Below are 23,317 nucleotides of genomic sequence, written 5' to 3'. Positions count from 1 at the left end.
TTTTGTGTAATTGTTATCTCAATGCATCCAGAATAAAAACTTCCTTCATAGTATTTATCATGCGAATGAGAAATGCCAGTAAGCAGTTGGCACTGAGCCATTATTGACCATAGCAGACACCTGATTTCCACTGCAGCAGATCATGTTCAAACATGCAAGCTGTATAAAGTGGCAATGACACTGACAATGATTTGCAAATGGAACAAACTCTAACTTATGAAAGGATTTGTTTATTACTGTTGCCACCCTCGGGATCTTGTTGCTGAGATGTTAGACAGTAAAGGAGATACAAGTCCTTAAGACACGAGCAGCTATTGTTTAACCATGGCAGACAAAATCATTATAATACAAAAAAAGCAAATTAAAAAGCACACTATCCTCTCACAATTATGAGCCCTCACTTCGGTTTCCCAGACAGAACGCTCAAGACGAGAGCTACACTCACTGAATAAAAGGCTAAACACATGTCAGACTGGTGGATGATGCTCCACACACTGCCTAGATCCATCCAGCCTGCTGTAAACTGGCCGACAGTCAAGCATGCTGGCCCAGCCAATCACTGCCATACATGGAGATTCGGACCCCAGATTAGAACTATGGAGCAAGTCTTCTGCTGCCTGTCCTGGCCCTCACTGCGCACTCCTTAAGACAATATTTTATGTGGAAATAACATGTTTTACCTGCATTTACCTCCCACTGAATTCAGACCCCATGTTTATCTCATCTGACCTTATCTTCAGTTTCTGGCCACACACAGACCCTGTTACTGATCAAACCTTACTGCAGGCTGAGTAAACGGAACTGCATTGCCTGTCCAATGGGCAGACACAGTGCTTTACTTTATGAAAGAAATCAATCAGGGAGCTCTTTTAATTTGCAGCTGTTATCCTTCCCACTGCTAATCTGCTTCTTCTGCTGCTAGCGCAGCTGGTGTCCTGCCTAGCTGCTACTGTAATGTATTAAAGAGAGGCTGCAGGGTGTCCCAACAGTGACCATCCTGTCCCCTGCTTTCTTAGTCTAAAGCATTTTGACCTGCTTCCACCCTGTTGTCTGCAGTCGTGTTGTGACCTCACATTAATCTATATAGCTGAGGGGTACAAATGAAGAATTTGACAGGGTTTAATCTTGGGATACGGATTTGTAGTGAAATCAGATTTCCTCTTAGCTGACTGAATCAATCCAATCAACCAAACCCTATGATGAAAAGAAACAGTGAAAGACTGTGTCTCAGTTTGGATAGTTCCATCAGTACACGTGTTACACATGTAGGCCACACAGATGCATACTTCTCAACGGGACTGTGCTTCTCCCAAATTTTTACAACTCGTTAAGCCTTTGATGACGCATAATGCTACATTGAAGATGAAAAAGAAAAATCCCCAACACATGTAACATCAGGGCCCAATAAAAAATTGCATCCGTTAGCAGGCTAGCTAGCATAAGCATCACCATCAATGCTGATGACGTAACCTCTTTCTACTGACTATTGGTTTTTAGTCCCTTCCACAATATAGCCAAGATGTCAATTTCTAAGGATGTACCCTGTTCAAGGGACTATTTGAGTAATCATAGCATACTGCATGGTAATAGTACTTATCATATGACATCACTTGTACACTTAGAATAGCAAGAGTTGTAGCTGCCTTTCAGCGACATTGGAGAGACACTCCCAACACTTGCAAACAGCATATTTCTCTCTGACCTTTCAATCAGCCCCTTTCTCTGTTTCCTGTTGATGTTTTTAACCAAACATTAATTCATTCATTTTTTTCCATGGTAATGCAAAAGCCATTTTTTTCCCCCAGAAATCATTAAGATTACATTTACTTTTCTTTTCTTCAAAAGGTCATCCCCATGTGTAAAAAAAAAACTAAACAAAACACAGTGCACACACACCACACAGTCATCTTTCTTTATCAGTGTACCTGTACTTCAGATGTCTCACCTCAAAATGGATCAAGTCACCTGCACTATCAACTTTAAACTACTTTAACCTGTGCAGGGGTTTAAGCAAATTTATTTTGCTTAATCAGTGAGTCTTAGTTCTAAGATTGGTTTTCCTGATTTGTAGACCTTGATCCAGATTATATCCTATATAGAAATCTCTCAAACAGCTATTTTGATCTTTGTTCTACCATTGTATAATCTACACTGATCAGCCATAATATTAAAACCACTGACAGGCAAAGTGAGTAACACTTCTCATCTTGTTACAAAGTAATGCTTTCTCTGCGGAAACCTGTATCCTTGTATTCGCATAGATAATCCTTTGACACTTGCCATCTACCTAAACATTTTGGTAAACCAGTTACATCTCCATATGGCAACAGCAGTATTCTAAAGTAGCTGAATCCCCCAGCAGGATAGCAGTAGGCCCCACAAAAACTTTTTGGGAAGGGCTCAGAAAACACGACAGAGTCTGAGATGTTTAAAATTTCCACAGGCACTTTTTGACTCTGCAATCAGAAAGTGCGAGATATCAGTAAGATTAGAAAGCAAATCCTTAGAGATTTGGCATTCCAGTTGTTTGCATTACCCACCACAGCTAAGGATTTCCAGTTTATACTGATTTTGATCTGGGGAGAGGGACTGATTAAGAAGCTCTAATAAGCAACTCTCTCGTCTCATTTTCTCAGTCCTGTCTGGCTACGACTCCTCTGAAATAACCACATAAAAAAAAAAAAAAGTTACATAATGGCATAATAAGAAAAAAATGACTCGGACATGTATCACTACTCTGTTTTAAATTAAAACAACATCAGAGGATTAAATATATCATGGCCTAACATGTATCACAAGGTTGTTTTTAATAGAAGTAGACAAGTTGCAACCATCCAACAATCCTGGCAATCTTTGGATGTTTCCACATGCTGAAGCAGTGTGCATGGAGCTGGGTAAAACTCTGTATTAGAAGAATGTGGAGAGTAATGTGTTTTATTAGCGTTTGGAAAACCAAAAACACGAGAGCAATCACATGTGTGGCACTTCCCATAACTCATGACACTGATCAACCCTCAGTCCACACTTCAAATTATTCATGCCAACCAGTTTTATTTCCCTCAGGCTCTGTGATTTAATCAATGTTGTTTTATATTAGTGCTTCAAGAACTGTGTGGGAACTTTTAGCACACTACACCAAAAACTGCAATGGTTCCACGGCAAATGATAAACTAAGCGTTATTTGAGCAGTGATGTACCATTTAAACATTCACGCAAAGTAGATCTCGTGGCTCAGGGTTGATTGAAGGTTTTAATTGTCAATATGTTGCGTTAGCAATGTTATCTTTTGAACCAACACTCCAAATGAATAAAGTTGAAATGAAACACAGTGAACCTCTGTAGTATCAGAGAGACACTAAAGGTCACTGGTTTACAGTTGATTTCATTCCAGAAACAGAAGAATGTGTGCAGAGAAATATCATAAAACTGGAAAGACAGTTTCCCTCATCTACAGTCAAAAGAGGACCAAACAACCCTAAAACCGTGGACCTCAGAAAGTCTGATTTGATTAGACAAAAAACCTAGAAAGAGAAAACAGCAGAGTTCTAAAAGTCATGTGAACTAATGAGGCAAAAATCTGTCTTTGTCAACATGATTGAAGCAGAAAGGTTTGGATAAAAAAGGAGGCCCGCTCACGGCCCAATGCACCATCTCATTTGTCATTTATAATGACTTGGGCATTTATGGCTGCCAGTGGAAGAGGTACAGTGGCATTTATTGATGATAACTCTGCAAACAGAAGCAGCAGCATGAATGCAAAAGTACACAGGAGCATTTTGAGTTCTCAGTTTCAAACAAATGTTTGAAAAGTCATTCAACCCCATTCAATGCACCCCTTTCAGCAGAATCCTAAATATGCAGCCTAAGCACCCCAACGCTTTTCACGGTGAAGAGGAATATTCTTTAGTGAGCTAAACTGGAATGTTAGAGCGAGGTGCTCTACTTTTGCTTAACAACCTCATCACAAGAAAGACCAGAGAAGGCAAGCACTGGACCAAATTATTCTGAGGCATTGGAGGGGAGAACACATTTTTACAAAACTCAAACATCTTGAGTCATTCAGCAAAAAAAAAAATTAAAGTTCTTTCTAAAGATGTTAGACAAATTGAAATGATGTGTTTAAAGTGAAATATACAGAGGAAAAAGCATATTTTCTTTGAAACAAAAATTGGGGAGCCCAGAGGTCCCTGTCCAAACTCTGATTTCCATCTGCAATTTGAGTTAGGACATAGAGCCATCTAGAGCCTCAGCACATTTTATGAAACATGTTGCAGTCCGAAAAACACATCAAATACATAATTGTTGCTTTTAAATGAGACAGCTGGAAACATGATGTGATTAAAATCATGTCATTTGTCTCAAATTCATGGAAATAATGCTTGTTAGATGAGTTAGCTGATAAAATCCACTTGCATTTACCGTACTACTGCATCCGTCTCCAAATATACATTATTATACTGCCAGTGCACAGAGGGTTCAACTGGTATACCACTGAAGTCTTCAGTACTTGAGGGAGATTGGGCTAAAACTAATTAATCTATTCATCCATCCACCAGCAGGTCACTTCAACAGTTCTCAACGCTCGTCGAGTGAGCTAAATGGGACACTTCCACAGTGAGACAACCAAAACTCTACCAGCTGAGTCTGTGTTTCTGACCTCAGAGAGCTACATCAGGAACCACAAAAGGTCTTAATGTAACAACTCGAGAGTCAAATTCCCCACAGTTCACCAACCCTTTCAATCTAATTCACTCTCCTCAGTTTACACAAGACCCATCGTCTCTCAGCATCGGTTTTTCTTAGGGAGATCAAACTATCTGAGGTAGGTTAACAGTGCAATGTCATTCACAGAATGAGGTGGCCAGTCAGCAAATTTGACAACAATTAGGATTTTATTGATGCAAATTGTATGACTGTGACCATGATATGAAACAGAATACTGTATATAACAACAGATTAAAAGAGTAATGTGTGTACAGCACTATGAAATGATTGTTTATCTTTCATAATTCCCAAACCTTCAATATGTCAACCATATTTCTTTTCTCTTTTTCCTTTCCTTTCTCTATTCCTATTCCTGTTTCCTTCCCTTGGCCCACTTCGTGCTGCATGTATATCTCTGTGGCCTATATCTAACACCAGGCCTAGGAAAGGTGATGTACATGTGACTGGTGTCTGGTAGGTAGAGTTTGGAGTGACAGAAATAGAGCAGCCAGCATAGATTGAGGAAAACAGGGACTCTTGAGACTGGTGACTAGAGATTAGTGGGAAAGTAACTAAAAACTCACACAAGCGTCACAGGCTCTCTGTGAACATTTAAGTGCAAACTGATGCGTGGGATCTTTCTGGAATCATTTTAATGAGAAACACCATCATGTCAGTATTTCATTGTGCTGAGTGGCCATGGGATCTCATGTGGGCTACTTAAAGAGGTATAGAGCTTTCAGCCATTCCCAATGAATTCCCTCTGTTGTGTCATCACCCTGGCAATCTGTCATGTCCCACTAAGGTGATCTGAAGCTCGTATGACTTGTCTTCAATACTTTGCTCCCCACAGTGCTACTCTTGAATGTAATTACAACAAATGAACACCAGTTCCTCTTCAGTCAGCACATCACAGATGTCTCACATAATTACCATCAATATCATCATACTCATACCATAGGGATGTGGCCTTAATCCTCACACATCTCTGAAGTCTAAGTATTCTAAACAGACTTTTGCTCACTAATCAGGGTGGTTTGACTGTCAGACATGGCGGTGCATTTGTTGTCATATTTACCACACTGGATGGAAACTCTACTTTGAGACCTGAAGGGCACATGTGACATACAGGAAAGTCAGTCATTATATATTTTTTAAAGTAGAAGTAAAAGCAGACACATTTTATTCGGGAAATCAATGAGTCGTGGTTAGCCGTACAACTTCAGACGCCATTTGGAAATCCTAATCGCCGCTATGTCTCCTATGTCAAAATAAAAAGGGCCGCCTTATCCAAGCGAAACAAAGTATTCGGGCCAAGGAGAGGGATTAAGATTTGGCCCAAAAGTTGAATTCAAATAAAAAGCCTTATGCTACTTTAAATATTGTGCACACAGAATCATAGCAATAGCTTCAGCATATCACAAAGACAGAAGCCATGTCAAGAGTTTTTGATTTTTTCAAAGTCAAATAGAATCAAAGATAGATGTATATTTTTGTATTCGTTTTGCCTGCAAATACATTTGTGGAGCTTGAGTAGGCAGCAGCAGGGTCTCTATTGGTTTATCACCTCCTCCTACCAATTGCTTTTTGGTACTTTAAAGAGATTTCTTTAGAAAATTGCTCATGGGCTTCAGAGGCCTTGTTGTTTTGTGCCATCAAGTGCAAATGAAACAACCCAGAGGTACCAATTATAGCATCCATTAGGTAACAAGTTCAAACCCTTGTATGTCTGGATGCAGTCTACCATTAGCTAATCTTTATTTAAAGAAATAATTCAGTTTCTTTGAAAATATGCTTTTTCTTTTTCTTGAAAAGAGCCAGGTGAATAAGATAAATATTACTTTAACGTCTTTCTAGCCAGCCGGTGGAGAGAAGTTACTAACCACAGTTAAAAAGCAGTCCCCCATGTAACTGCTATAACTTCAACCTATAGCAGCTTTGTGGATTTTTGGTTGGATCGCACAGAGGTGCAACCATACATATTCACATGCTGCTGACTGAGAGAAAAACTTACTTGACTGGTCAGCCAGCCAAGTTCTGGATTTTCCATTAGCTGCTGCTAATGATGAGACAAGTTAATCTGCTGATAAGTTCTGGAGCAACTTCTCTCGTCTCTGCTCTCTGTCAGAACTGACGGTTTGTGACTGGTGAGACAAATAGGAAAATAAAGCCACAGTGAACAGAATGGAGCTGCACTTTGACTGCTTCCATACAAAATCTGGACAAGTGGCACCTTCTTACAGGATTGTGCAGGGCTTAGCAACAATCGGAAAATGAGGTTTTTGTTTCTCTGATTCACTGCTGTGTCGTTGTGATAACGGCCACTCTCTTCATTCTCTTTTTTTAGCTTGTTCAATCACCACAGCAGTTACTCAAAGACGTTATCAATTCTATTGAAATGGTTGAAGTTTTTTTTTACTTAGAAGTGTTGACAGTAATAGAACTGTTCCCTATACATTATAAAGATTCAACAAAACTGAATCAAACACAGCTGTCGTAATGCCCTCCCACTGTGTGATTTCAGCCTGTAGGCAAACGTACTCACAGAAAATCCTGCTGTCAGTGTCTGGGATTTCTCATAATAGAGAGCTTTGTAAGATATTGCCCACTCTTGCCAAGAGAAAATAAACAGTCCAGCCGTGTACATGGCTTTCATCTGATCTTGGTGTGGATGAAGTTTGGGAAGAGCCAGGTTTGCACTTCCCCCTTGCTTCCAGGTAAAGCAAAGACAACCAGTGTTTTGACATGAGAAAATGTATCACTTTTCTAATCCAATTGTTGATAAGAGTACAAATACATTAATTTTGAAATTATGTCTTTAAGTCTGAAAAAATTACACTGGAAAAAGAAGAACAGCAGATGTGTGTGTTTGTATTTCTTTCTTCAACTTCACCAATCTGTACAATCTAATGAGAGGGAGCTTCCACCTATATGGAGGAGAACCAAGAGTATTGTATTATCACCTCTTGACCACCTTCCAATCTCACTGAACTATCACACCAATCAGTTGAAAGGCAGTCAGTCTTACACCAAATCTGTCTTTCTCATTCACTCCCACACACTTCTTCTTTCCCACTCCCTCTGTATGAGAAATCACCTCTGCTGGACCTTCTGATGATTTAGAAACAAATCACACTTGTGAATCTGGCAGTTTGCAGATGAGAAATTAGAAGACTGTCATACAGCTGGATGTAGTCCAATGAAAAGGTTCCAGCCTGTCACAAACAATCAGCTAAATAACAACATCCATATATCCATTTAAATATATGTGTGTACAATTTGGAGTATGCATGTGTGTTTATGTGTGTGTGTACATACATATGATAGCGTATCCATCTATAAAAGTCCCTTTGGAGTTGGTTACCGTTACTGTGCTAAGGTAGAAAACCTGCAGGGGTGGCTTCATCACACAACACAGGCTGTACCTCATTAAGTTGAGCAGCACTCTGGATCATTTTAACAAAAGCATCTTTATGCCTTGTGAATACCACTGAAAAACAGCACAGATTCTTTAGTGAAAATACATTTCTGTTGAATTACTGCAGGTTTTTCATTCACAGGCAGGTTTTTCGGCCATTATTGACGGCCTGTGTTTGAATGAGTTCTTCTGTTCCAAAAGAGTGAAAGGGAGTGGGAGGACTCATTGATCCAGAAATCGAACTGAATTCTTCACGGCACTTTCTGCCTTAATGGAGCACCTTAGTTCTGGGAACACACACACTCAATCCTAATGCAGCAACTGCTCCTTTGAAGTCCACGCAGCTAAGCAGACAGTTGAGGAGATCAACAAACACACCGAAAAACAAGCAAAGCAAAGACTTACTCTACCCGTCATTAGAAGAGGAACCTCTGGGAAAGCCTCTCACCTCACTCCCACTATAATCCACCTGGTCTACAGTACTGAATTATTCCTACAAACTACACAAATACGTGTCTCAGAAAACGTCAGAGGCCCATCATGGGGGAGTGATGAGCTCGATCTCCTCATCTAGCAGAGGATCCATTGTGCATTATATTTTCAAATCACACAACTGGTTTTAAAGCTTTGGGCTTGATACCTAAGAGGACATGGCTCACTTTGAAAAGTAGCTGTACTACAGGTGCAATAGGTACTTGCACTTTGTTCTCATTGAATTTGTTAAAAATCAGAAACAACTGAGAGAGTCTGGAAAGTATTGAGTATAACATGTGCGGTGCAGTGTTTCTCTTTTCTGCATCTGTGTCATGGAGATAACACCCTGCAGATGAAGCTTTGTTTACTGTACTTTCATGTTTCAGTGTTTGATTAGCAGCTATCACAAGGCGACATCACCACCTCACATCTGTAACTTGACGCTTTAGAAGGGCATCACCTCTACCATGGCAGAGGTGACGCCCCACACTGAGAGCCTGGAGATGATCTTGTGTTAATTGAAGCCACTGTTAACTATTCGTCCCCGGAGCTTCCAGGTGTTGGGTTCTGTATCAAGTTCAGGTAATTACTGTTAGTCTGGAAGCAGTTTGCACCTGCCTTCAGATATGAGGGAACTTAAAGTAGTGCAAAGGCTGTAATGCTCATTAAAGCAGGAAAAAGTTGAGAAAATGTGTTTGTTCTTTTTAAATCTATACTTCTATTGTTTTTTTCCAGTATAGTCTTTACTGTAAAAATAACTACACGCATCGGACACAACAATATTACTCATTTTTTGTCACTTTCTTTTAAGACGACACATCTTGTAATTTATAGGGACACACAACAATAAGCTAATGGACCATTTAAGCATTTTATCTTTGCCGGGGATTTTAACATTCACATAGATAATATGACGGATAGTAATGCCAAAGAATTTTCTTCTGTGCTGGACATGTTTGGTTTGTGGCAACATGTAACAGAACCAACCCACCTTCGAGGTCACATTCTGGACCTGGTTATTTCTAAAGGTGTTGATATTTCTTCTGTTGTGGTTATTGATTTGGCCTTGTCTGACCATTTTTGTATTTTATTTGATTTATTGATCACTCAGAATGTTCAAACAACCAGTTTCTCAGTTAAGAAGAAGTACATTAATGAGAAAATAAGTGCTCAGTTTAGGGAGGCCATAGCTATGTTACCAACAATGAGCGCAGAGTCTGTTGAAGGACTGCTGGATCATTTCAACTTAAAAATTTTGAATGTAATAGAAGCTGTTGCACCGATAAGAATCAAGAGCACCTTGATCAAACAGAAAACCCCATGGAGAAACACCACTACAGTCAAAAACCTGAAAAGAGAATGCAGGAAAGCTGAATGTAAATGGAGGAAAACAAAGCTTCAGATTCACTATGAGCTGTACAAAGAAAGCCTGCGTAGTTATAACAATGAGCTGTGCAAGGCCAGACAGCTGCATTTATCTGAAATGATTAATTAGAATGTCAACAATTCTCGAACTCTGTTTGCTATGGTTGAAAAACTCACAAATCCTCCTAAACAGTAAACCCAGACCTCCTCTCCACTGAGAAATGCAACGAATTTACCAACTTTTTCAGCCAAAAAAATAAAAATCAATTAGAAAAAACATTCACGCAACACAGACAAACAAGAAAACTAATCTATGTCTAAAACCTAGAAATAACTGACGTTATGTCACAATTTAATATTGTTGATTTAAAAATCCTAGAGGAAACAGTTCGGCATCTGAAATCAACAACTCTGGACATAATACCATCCGACTTTTTAAAAACTGTTTTTACCTCAGTAGAAAGTGATCTCCTACGAATAGTTAACAGCTCACTGGCATCAGGCATTTTTCCCAAGTCACTAAAGACAGCTGCCATTAAGCCACTCCTAAAGAAGAGAACTCTAGACGCCTCTATGATGAACAACTACAGACCTGTCTCTAATCTCTCTTTTATATCTAAGATTATTGAGAAAGTTGTATTTAACCAGCTCAACGACTTTCTGAATGAAAGTGGAAGTCTTGATAACTTTCAATCAGGCTTCAGACGTCATTACAGCACTGAAACAGCTCTGGTCAAAGTGTTAAACGACATCAGGTTGAATATTGATTCTGGTAATGCAATTCTGGTAGGTGCAATCTTCAACTTTGACAACTGTTTTCTTTGCTGGACAAAACATCCCCCTTTCCAATACAGTCACAAATCTTGGAGTTAGATTGGATTCCCATCTTACACTTGAAAACCACATTAAGCATCTGTTTAAAATCTGTTTTTTTCATCTTCGCAACATCTCCAAAATTCGTCCGTTTCTTTCCTTTTCTGATGCTGAGACCCTCATCCATGCCTTTGTCTCCTCCAGGCTTGACTATTGCAACTCTCTGTTTGTTGGAATACATAAAAAATATCTCCAGAAGCTCCAATATATCCAAAACAGCGCAGCCAGGATCCTTCTGAGGGCCCGTAAATCAGCCCATATTACACCTATTCTGCATGATCTCCACTGGCTTCCTATCACCTTCAGAATTCAATACAAAATCGCTCTCATCACCCATCAGTGTTTATACGGAACCTCACCGGATTATCTGAAGGACCTTCTCACCCCACACTCACCCTCCAGATCCCTACGATCACATGAACGCAACCTACTCCACCTTCCTCGCTCCAGATTAAGGACCATGGGAGACCGGGCTTTTGCTGTGGCTGCCCCCCGTCTTTGGAACTCCCTCCCGGATTGCCTGAGAGCTCCACAATCACTGACTGATTTTAAAAGAGGCTTGAAGACTTTTTTATTTAAGCAAGCCTACTCTGCCTCCACATGATTTTATGTTTTTATGATGTTGATTTTATTTTTGATTTTAGTCCAACTGTGTAAGCACTTTGAGATTTTGCTATGAAAAGTGCGGTACAAATTAAATTGATTATTATTATTATTATTATTATTAATGTTTCAGTCCTGGTTCTGTTGGACCTCAGCGCTGCGTTTGATACTGTAGATCACAGAATCCTGTTGCACAGGCTGGAAAACTGGGTTGGACTTTCTGGAGCGGTCCTTAACTGGTTCAGGTCCTACTTAGAAGGCCGGAGTTATTTTGTTACAATTGGCAGCTATGAATCTGAGCGAGTGATCATGACTTGTGGAGTCCCCCAGGGGTCAATTCTTTGACCTCTTCTGTTTAACTTGTATATGCTCCCTTTGGGTCAAATATTACAGAACTTTAACATCAATTTTCACAGTTATGCAGACGATACACAACTTTATGTGTCTCTGTCACCGGACGACTGCAGCCCAGCAGACGCATTGTGTCAGAGTCTGGAGGAAGTAAACACCTGGATGAGAGAGAATTTTCTACAATTAAATGAAGACAAAACTGAGATCATTCTGTTTGGTAGCAAAGAGAAGAGGGTCAGCGTTGGTAAATATCTTGAGACTCGGGACCTTACAATCACTGACCAAGTTCGTAACCTCGGAGTGTTGATAGACTCAGATCTGACTTTCAGCAGCCACATCAAAGCTGTCACCAAGGCAGCTTTTTACCACCTCAGAAACATCAACAGAACGAAAGGTTTCCTCTCCCAAAAAGACCAGGAGAAACTCATCCATGCATTCATCTCCAGTAGACTCGATTACTGTAATGCTCTTTTAACTGGACTTCCCAAAAAGAGCATTAAACATCTGCAGCTCATCCAGAACGCTGCTGCTAGAGTTTTAACCCGGACTAAAAGATCTGAACACATCACAGCAGTTTTAAAATCTTTACTCTGGCTTCCAGTCAGTCACAGAATAGATTTTAAAAGCCTGCTGATGGTTTACAATCCCAGAACGGTTCAGGCCCAAAATACATCTGTGATATGTTCAGAGAATATAAACCCAGCAGAGCTCTTAGATCCAAGGACTCAGGTCAGCTGGTCCAGTCCAGAGTCCAGACTAAACATGGAGAAGCAGCATTTAGCTGTTATGCTGTAAACAAGTGGAACAAACTGCCAGTGGAGATTAAACTTTCACCAAATGTAGACATTTTTAAATCCAGGTTAAAAACATTTCTTTTCTCATGTGTCGATGCATGAAATCTGCACGATATCTTTTAATTTATCTGGACTGTTGCTTGTTTTTAAACTCATTTAAATTATTTTATTTGTTTCTCTTTATATTCCTTTATGTATTTTTAATGCTTCTTCCACTCCCTGCTGCAATGCTTTTATTTTATGTAAACCACTTTGAATTGTTTTGTACATGAAATGTGCTATACAAATAAATTTGATTTAATTTTGATTTTAAAGGGAAGAAGTTCATTGAATATTTACGCTGAACCATGTCTACCTTTGGTATCATGTGACCAGCCCCATTTCAAATTGGAGGAGACACGGAGACAACCATTACTGCACACTGCTCATCAGTGAACCATTACAGTGGTAAAAATTATTACAACATTTTTTGTGTTTATTGTCTTTCCTCTAGATTAAACCATGCTCAGTCACACGGAAGCAGCTTTTTGTTCAATCAACAGACAATTGAGAGATCAAATAATAGAGAGCTGCTCTGCTTTCACAAATTATGACACTGAAGTCCATCTCTCAGACTTAGCAACCTCTAAAAATAATTTCCCCCTCAACCATTTCAAATAAACAGAAGCTACCTGCTTATAGAAACAATGACTTTTGTAGGAGTTTAAAGTACAATGCCTTGCCAAACAGAGAGCTGAACTTCTCAGCTTATAATGTAGCATTTTTCCACTATGGGCCAAACTACTGAGTCACCAAGGTCGAGGTACACATGAACAAGATGACTATAGCTAAGAATACATGAGCAATCTTTTTGTTGTGTTGCCTGCTGATGACAAGTAGGCTAAAGTATGAGTAGCACTTAAAAGTCTAAAAAGTTTGAAGATGGACTCCATCCACAGAAAATATACCCGCTGTCAACTAAATTCAAATCCATCATTCGGTCATGCAGCTGAAAACTGGCCTTTTCAATCTCAGTCTGCTTAGTGAGCAGTGAAAACCTCGGCATGACTTGCAGCTTTACCTCAAGAGCATGCAGTGGTTTTGGTTTATTAAGTCTCACTCTCTGGAAAGTTCCGCTTTACTCTGTGGGTGACCACTAAGCCCCAGACCACTCTATATCCTCCTGAGTGATGTTCTCTCATTGACAAGCTCGTCTGAATGATAAATGAAGCTTTGCAGCAAAGTAGTCATGCCTCTGTCTTCTTGCTATTGACCTCTTACCTTCTAACTGTCTGTGTCACTGAAGACCTCTGATGAATGAGGAATGAGTGAGGAATATAGGCAAAGACGGATAAGAAAACTACAGCATGGATTTTGTAGGTCTGTCAAACAGAGATACCACGTAGTAGGAATGTGCAGTGTGCGTGTTGCCTCAGCTGGCTTGTATGATAAGCTAATGTAGCATATACATTACCTCTCAGAGGAAAACGAACAATGAAAGGTTTCAGGAGGAAACCTTATTCATCCATAAGGAATGTTCTACAGTTAACTCTAAACAGTATTCGGTAGTAGTCAACGTAATCTGGGACTTTTGAGAGAACATCATTATTTCCAGGAATGTACTCAAATCTTTACCGTCAACAGCTGAGCATCTTGGGGAAACTGAGAATTACTTTTGGCAAAAGTTTCATTTTCAGTTCCATTTTATTTTTGCTTATACAACACGTGGCAGGATTCTATTTGGAGCATGTTTGTTCTGTGTGGGTTCCCTGCAGTCACTCTGACTTCCTCCTGCAGTCCAAAGACATTCAAGTTTTGTTGGTTAACTGACTAAATGGAGATGTGAGTGTGAGTCTGTGCAATCTCTGTGAGACAGGTGACCTATCCAGAGTGTACTCTCCCTTTCACCCAATGTCAACTGATGAAGCCTATCAGCAGGATAAAGCAGTTACACCATAAGTAATGGATTAATAATTATTAGGTTCATCATTCTGGCAGTAGCTGATGTAGTACTAGCAGCATCAAAGGGATTTTAATCAATGATAATTACTAGATATAGATTATGAATCCAACTAAAGATCACTAAATTGAGATAAAAACATAAATTGCTGACAAAACTATGATCAGAAATCTACAGGAATGCAGTAATTAACTGTACATTTATATTTGGGAATATTCTGCAATTCTGATATCCTATAAAAAGCTGTGATAACTACAATATAATACAATTCCAGGTGAAATGAACATATGATAAATTAACAATGAGAAGTTTCACCATGTACACTGCCATGCAGGCCATGAGAGGAAACCATCTCCATTATTCAGCCATATGCAACATTTGTATATATCCATCGTACCATTACAATAATGTTTAAAGCAGTGCGCTGGGTGGCTCAATGGATTGAGTGGGCCCCCCAACGTACAAAGGCCATAAATGCACATCGCAGTAGGCCCAGGTTAGAGTCTCAGGTTCAAGTCCTGGGCCTGGGGCCCTTTGCTGCATGTCTTCCCCCTCTCTCTGCCCACTTTCCTGTCTTCTCTCCACTGTCAGTAAAGTTTAAATAATGTTTAAAGCAAAAACCTAAACTTTCATAACAGAATTCATTTTTAAATAAGGGGTGCTGGAGTGCTTCTTAAGTTTCCAAGGCAAACAGTTATGCAGACACCCATTAAAACAGAAAACAACATGCTTCTGTTGACCTAATGCATAGTTTTCTGGTAATTCTCCTTTTAGCTCTGCATTTGCTCTCCACCGACTCTTTAGGGAAATGCTTTGGCTTTTAGCAGCTAAATGCTCATCTGTGATTGTTTGTGTGTGTTTCTCAGTTGTTTAAAACAAATCTTCTACCATAAAAATAGCTTTTTAGAGCCTTTCCAAAGAAGACAGCAGGATGTGGCTTTGAACCCTGATGAGCAATAAGAGTGAAGCACTTATCAAACTCTCACACAAACATACTGATCTGACGCATTGTTAATACAGTGCAAGACACTGAGTGTATGACAGTGACGAAGGAGCTTTGAATTGAATGCAGAATCTTCTCACTTCTGTCACCCCAGAGCTCTAGTTCTCCCATGTCATTACTTCAAATGGAGAATGTCAATCTCTTACGCAGCTCTTAATCATGTATAACCCTCCCATAATTCATAATGGTTCAACTCAGGATGGTTAAACAGGCATGAAAATATTTTGTTATTTTCATTGTTTAACATTTGTATATGTCTGCTGGGAGCTAAATCTGTAAACCAATGCACCACCACACTGGGGAAATTAAATAATGTATAGCCAGTCTGTGCATTGGATCATTTGTGTAGACACATAATCAGTCAAACATGAACGAGATCGAGAGGTGGGAGAAAATTGCTGGCAGGCAAATTGAGCATGCTGTCCACATTAGTAACACTGCAAGTCCATCAATAGGAAAAGTTATTCAGAGACCACAAGAATTGAGTCATGCTCTTTCAAACCATCTTCATGGGTAATAGGAAAACACATGGACTTCTCATGAACAGCACATTTTTCCAAGTTCTTAACTCTGTCACAGCAGAAACCAGTAATAGTTTCCAGAGGGAAATAAACTTTAGCATTAATGCACTGTGGAAGTTGCAATATGAGTCTTTGAAGTCCATGAGAGATAATTTAGGCTTAGCAGATAAGAAGCATATGAAGCACCGTCTGACCACAACAAACAATTTAATCCTTATGTCTGCCGCACAGATTTTCTCTATAGATTAACAGCCACTCTGATGGGATGCCATTCTTTCTGCATGCTGATCAAAGGAGTGTTTCAAATCGATAATGCTAATTTTTCTCTTTGTTTAGAGCTCAGCTTCATTAGTGTCTGTCTGGTTGCCATTGCACAAAAGTGATTTCTTTCACGCAAGAAGAAGAAGAAGAAGAAGAAGAAGAAGAAGGAGGATGAGAGGCTTTAGTGTCCCAACTTTCCCCTGTGTGTCTAAAACTAGTATTGAAGTATTGAAAAAGTCATCAAAGGAATTTTCAATAAGCTTTCTGCAAGCATGAATTCAGCTATTACCTCAACGCATTTAGATTAATCAAACAAATGTATTTGTGTACTTCTTTCTTTCTTTAATTAGATTTTGTCCAACAATGTGCGCCTGCAGGCTGAGGACTGCTCGTCATGGACTGGAAAAATGAAAGGAAGGAGTAAAACAGAGGAGAGTAGAAAGAGGCAGAGGGGATGATGTGAGAGAAAGGATGGGAAAAGAAACAGGGAGACTCTAAATCTCTCTGTCATTGTACCAAACCCTACTTGTGACTCTGTGTTAGCCCACATGGTGATATATGGCACTGTAATCATTATGGCAGCTGGGAACTGTGTGCCATAAATTTATGGCTATTCAAAGCTCACCTAAGCAGAGAAAATGCTGTAACCTGGCAACAAATCTTGAAAACAACTGCTAAAATGATTCCAAGCACGTTGGTCCACACAGAGAAACAGTAACAGAGAGGTAGAGACAGAAAGAAACACACCAAGAAACTATCTGCTCCCTCGCACAGGGTCAATGCTGAAAATATCTATAAAATCATAGTAACTGTATAGTCACATCTCCTCTGATATCCCTGCACTCTTTGTGAGGCTCTACTGGAGGTCAACATGCCTGTTCACACCACCATCAGCATGCAGTAGTCCCCTGGAAGTCACACGTCCTTGACCCTCTCAAATGTCAGCCCACAAAACATCACCACATTTAACGTTTTTCCAATAGATTTTCTTCCTTTTTCACAAAAACACATCTGCCAAGACAGATGGGGAGAATGTGTGGCAGGTAACAGAACTCATTGGATCACTCCACTCTGACACCGCACCGAGGCATGGCTGGGCACACACAGTGACCTCAGAATTCACAAACAACAAAGCAAATTGTTTACGGGGAAGCCAGCTGGGCATAACTGATGTGTGGTAAGAAGTGCTGTTAAGGGCCTCCAGTCATGATCAGCGTACCATGGCTCACTGGGACGAGAAGTTTCCATGCAATTACTGGGTTTTTGTTGCCAAGTATGCACTTCTGGTCAAAAGTGTGAGGGTTAAGACAATATCGTAAGGCTTTTAAGCGACAGGAATTTATACTCCCAGAGTGGGTAAGTGTTAAAAAAAAATAATAATAAAAGTGTTAAGGGAAAACTCAGTCAGAATGACTGTTTTACATCTTAATAAAACCTCAGCACTCAGAACCAGCTCTTATTCTGTTTGCATATTAAATCAACATAAACTTATCTGTATTTTGTAGTTACCCTGGGAATCATACCTCAGTCCCTCTGAGACAGTACTGAAGCAGAGAAACAGAGGCGTGCTGGGACATGCCGTGTCATGTGATCTGGTTTCATTCAGTATCACTCACCCTTTCACAACCCTGGCCCATGCTAATGTAAAAATTTCACATTTGACATTCATTCAGTACAAACTGTTCTGCCTCAACTGCAGCATAACTTGTATTGATAAAACGATTACGGTACCTACAAGTCCCCCCCTTGTTCATGGTAATATGGAGATTCAAGAGAGTGTGAAACTATTCAGAAACACTCCCACACATGGGGCTCTTTGCTGCTGCTTTGTTATGAAAAATGACTTGTCTGGGAGAGAGTGCTGGAGCCTGTGTGTATTTTGGGAAGGAGGTTATAACCTCCACTGTTCCCTGTCTCATAAGAAAAAAACACCCGTTTCCCTCCACCCTTCTCTCACGTAGAAGTTTCTGAACCTCCTAAATGAACACACGGTGCACCATGTACAGCTCCTGTGTGCTCATCTGAGGATAAGAATGTGCATGCAAGTACTGCAAGAGCACAATAAGGAGAACACAAATATTTGTTTCCAGTTCTGTAAAAGTGTGTAAATAAATTCAAGCTGAGTGGCACAACCACAGCAGACGTGAGCCAATGTTCAAATTTAAAGTAACAAAATAGCTGAAAGTGACTAAATGAAAGGGAAATTATGCTTGCTATGATGTAAATTGCACAAATGTAAAAAAGAGCAAACTTGAAGTGTCAGTGAGCCTATTATGAATTTGCACCATAAATATAGTTATATAAGAATATTATTGATGTTTATTTATAATCCTAATCTCTCCTTTGTAGTTCCAAGTCATTTGAGCTTAATGAGCATCACTAGAGCTGAGCAAATATTCACATTCAAACACAAATATTTGCTCATGCAGTCACTGCAGTCATGTTGATTTTTAATAGTAGGGAACGGCAAATTAAGGTTGATGTTAAAATATGGATTACAGTGGTAGTAATTTAAAAATGGGAATAATCCCAAAGGATATAATATGGCATATAAAAAAACCAAACTATATGCAAAGCTGAGGTTCACCAGAGGCTGTAAACTGACGCAGCACCCACTAAATACTTTGACAAATAATTAAGCTGGTTTGTTCATTAGTTAGTTAAAATCAAACATTTGTCAAATTTTTTAATTAGCTCACTATATCACATTTCTATTTCAGGTACTTTGGCTCTTTATTAGTTTAAGTGAAATCAACTTAACCCATTTGAAATGTTTGGATAGAAAGAAAAGAAAAAGACGTGAACTAAAAACTGTTTTTGGTAATGACCAATAGGAGAGAAATCAGGAATATATCAATGTATATGTCAATGCTCAAAACATGCTTCTTTAAAGACAAGTTAACCTGAATGATCAAATCATTTCTATTTGAAGAGAGCTGATTCAGCACAATCAGCAACCAACCCATAGTTATCAATAAAACTCACCTGATACAAAACAATCTAATCTACTGAATATGGAGAGAACAGTGTTTTGAATTCTTCTCTTATCTTAAAAAGGGTGACAGTGATAACATGCCATTGGATAACTAAAGACATTACAAATGACATTATCCAAACTGGTAGTGTTCACAAAAATATTATTGTGTGGAGACTGTGATTATTCCAGGGCTCTGATACTCCCACACTCGGAGAATACCTCTAAATCACTAATCAAACAATATTTGGCACTCATCAAAAGCAATGCATTAGCTGAAGTTATTTCAGTCTTTTTACAAGATTTTATGTGTGCCCTAAAATACATGAAATCATACATGGAAGATAAAAGCAGTTTACAGATTGCCTGTAGAGGCTGCATTGCCATGTCTAGAAAATGTCAATGTCACAATGTCACAGAGTGTGCTTACATGCGTATTAGCGTCACAATTTATATCAGTATATATACCAGATGAACCCAATAGGTTGGTCAGACTACAAGCATGTCTTAAAGACATAAAGACCTGGATGACTCAGAACTGTCTGCTTCTAAATTCAGACAAAACTGAAGTCGTTATCTTTGGACCTGAGCGTTTCAGGGAGAAATTGTCTAGCTATATAGTTACTCTAGATGGTATTTCCTTGGCTTCTAGTTCTACAGTGAGGAACCTTGGAGTTATTTTTGACCAGAACTTATCATTTGACTCACATATAAAACAGGTTTCTAGGACTGCCTTCTTTCATCTTCGTAATATTGTTAAAATCAGGAACATCTTGTCTCAGAGTGATGCAGAAAAACTAGTCCATGCATTTGTTACTTCAAGATTGGACAACTGTAATTCTTTATTATTGGGCTGTCCCACATATTCTCTGAAAAGCCTTCAGTTGATCCAAAATGCTGCAGCCAGAGTTTTGATGAGAACTAACAGGGGAGATCATATTTCTCCAGTTTTAGCTTCTCTTCATTGGCTCCCTGTTAAATTCAGAATAGAATTTAAGATTCTTCTCCTAACATATAAAGCTCTTAATGACCGAGCTCCATCATATCTTAAAGATCTCATTATAAGATATTTTCCTAACAGAGCACTTCGTTCCCAAACTGCAGGTTTACTTGAGGTTCCCAGAGTTTCTAAAAGTAGAATGGGAGGCAGAGCCTTCAGTTATCAGGCCCCTCTATTGTGGAATAAGCTGCCAGTAAATGTCCGGGAAGCAGACACCCTTTCCACTTTTAAGACCAGGCTTAAAACTTTCCTTTTTTATAAAGCTTATAGTTAGGTCTGTTGAATCTGATAGTGTGTCTGCTAGTGTGTCTTGTTCTGCCTCCACCTCTGGCACCCTCTATACTTTCATTACCCCCTACCCGAACCAGGGTTTGCATCCCCACCCCGCTGTGACTGGTGTGCAGTTAGTGAGAGTGAGTTGTATGGCTTTGTTTTTGCTGGTATTTTTAGTGAATATAGGACTGTTTAGGTGAATTTGTCTGCTGTATCTGCTAGTGTGTCTTGTCCTGCCTCCACCTCTGGCACCCTCTATACTTTCATTACCCCCTACCCGAACCAGGGTTTGAATCCCATTCCCGCTTATCTTACCTCTTTTATTTCTCCCCCTACCCGAACCAGGGTTTGCATCCCCACCCCGCTGTGACTGGTGTGCAGTTGGTGAGAGGCTGAGGTAGCTTGTGGCTGTAAAAAGATGGTTGTTGTGGTGTGAGGAGCAGATCTATATAGGGAGTATAGGGAATTACTCACTGAGTCTGGTCCTTTATTTATTTATTTTTTTGTTAGCACAAGTTTCTTGTGTTTACCTTGAATAGGGATGGCTCAGGTGATCCTGAAACATCCCATAGTTAAGCTGCTATAGGCCCAGACTGCTGGGGGGTCTCATCTGTCACACCTTTCCTCACTTTACTCTCTTTATGTATATGTGACATTATTGTGGTCATTAACTCGTGTTTCCCTGTTCCAACAGGTATCCTTTGAATGGTGTTACAGGGTTTGTTGTCCCCCCTTTCTGTCTTCTCAAACCCCAGCTGGTCGAGGCGGATGGCCACCCTTCCTGAGTCTGGTTCTGCCAGAGGTTTCTTCCTGTTTAAAGGGAGTCGTTTCTCTCCACAGTCGCCTCAGGCCCGCTCAGGACGGGAGATTGGACCGAAAAACAAAAAGTTTTCAGTGTATTCTGTTGGTTTTCTTAGCTGGAAATTGTTTTTGAATTGGCTCTATATGAACGAATTGGATTATTTTATGAATTATGATTATTATTAATTAATTGAATTCCAATTGGCTTGAATTGGACTTACTATCTAAGTGCCTTGAGATGACATTTGTTGTATTTGGCGCTATATAAATAAAGATGAATTGAATTGAACATTTACAGTAATATTGAGCTTTTATATTCTTGGTATGGTGTTTACGTGGAACTTGAGAAAGGTGGTTTTAATGGTCATTAAAGTAACAAGGTTTGTGACTGTAAGTGTACAATTGAGTCCATCTTTAATAAAAAAAATAATAATAAAATAAAAAATAATAATAATCAAAATCTTGTATTTACCAGCAGAAAAGCACAACAACTTTGACGAGGCGTTTACATGCCGGAGTATGCTGGTTTCTACCAGAGCATAGCCAGGCCGCTCAAAAGCAAAATTAAAATTAAAAGGAATTAAACACATAATCACAACCAGTATGCATGTACACACAGTCATAATGAAAGAGTAAAAGTCAGTTTTTACTTTGCATGTTTATCGAATATTCTTGTTTCCTTGCTGGCAGGCATTGTGCCTTGACAGCACTAAAACGGAGTTCAAGGTATCTGCCGTAATGATGCATTTCTTAAAGCAAAGTTTGTGGATATTCAAGAAAAATAATTAAAAGCTTCAGTACCTCAGGGTCAGATATAGAGCAGGGTCTTTAAATAGATGGGTTTCATAAATTATGCAGGAACTCCTGTTCAAAGAGGTGTTTGAATTTTCTTTGAGTAATGATTTGACCATCACGACCTATGTTCCTGGAGCACTTAGCATGCTGTTCCACACTGGAGGTGTTTTCAGACTCCATCCTCATTACCGGGTTATGCAAAGCTAAAGTATATCACTGAAATGTAATAAGCTATAACTGTAAACAAAACAAACAAAAAAGTGACATTGTTTCATATTTCACACATCCCAATAGTTTTTAAACATTTTGAGTGAATATTGACCCAGTTCCATCTTTAATTAGTTAGCTCTCCTAAAAGTTAGTTTGACATGACAGCACTTATTGGTCCAGCAAAGCAAAGTTATCTTGTTCCTGGATTGCGAGCTATGAGCCTGTTAACGAGCTGGATGATTGAATACTTGATTGGTAATGAGGCAGAGGTGGCAAATGAAGCCAAGAGCCCTGCCTGAGGAGAGGGGCGGGGAGGGGGGGAGGGTGTTATGTGAAGGTCTAAAAATAAATAATTTGCACAGGAAGGTTTCCCACAATGTTGACAACTCAAACAGCAAGTGATCAGACTCATTCCACCCTCATTGTTTCAACAGAAAACAAAAGTTCATTAATTACTTCCACATCTTGGCAAGCTGACGGAAACTAATAAAGCAAAACAATAAGAGTTGTCATGTTTTTGACCTAAAAAAAGCTCCTGGAACAGAAGGTTTTAATTGACACAAGAAAAACAGCAGAGCTTTTTCTCTTCCCCTTTGGAAATTACACCAAGTTAATTTCATATGATCGATTAGAGAAGATGAGCCAAAGTAGTTTTGAATGTCATGCTGTTCATTGCTGACTGGCGAACAAGTCACACTTTTCAGACCGCTTTGCTCATCTCTGAGTACATCAGCAGCTTTCTCTCATGATTTTTCCCCCTCTCCAGCCGTTGGAAGTGTTAGATTAAAAGCACCTGTTCAGGTTAAAAGAGACAGCAGATCAAGCCAACCTCCAAGAGAGTTTTATGCTGGCCTCTGGGTGTTAAATTGGATTTATCATGCTCTCTCTGTAGGTTGTTGTTGCTTTTATTTCTCAAGCCATTTTCTAATTCTAAACACTCTTAGTCTGGATCCAAAAA

General features: G+C 39.4%; 1 protein-coding gene across 1 annotated transcript in view; it reads right to left on the bottom strand.

The window, feature by feature from the left end:
• LOC142377153 (potassium voltage-gated channel subfamily B member 1-like) overlaps positions 1–23,317 on the bottom strand; it is a 46,879-nt gene that overhangs the window by 21,637 nt on the left and 1,925 nt on the right. The window lies entirely within an intron of this gene.

The sequence above is a fragment of the Odontesthes bonariensis genome, chromosome 3 (assembly GCF_027942865.1).
Source record: "Odontesthes bonariensis isolate fOdoBon6 chromosome 3, fOdoBon6.hap1, whole genome shotgun sequence".
Taxonomy (NCBI): Eukaryota; Metazoa; Chordata; class Actinopteri; order Atheriniformes; family Atherinopsidae; genus Odontesthes; species Odontesthes bonariensis.
Note: the sequence above shows the minus strand (reverse complement) of the source record. Positions and strands in the feature narration are given on the sequence as shown.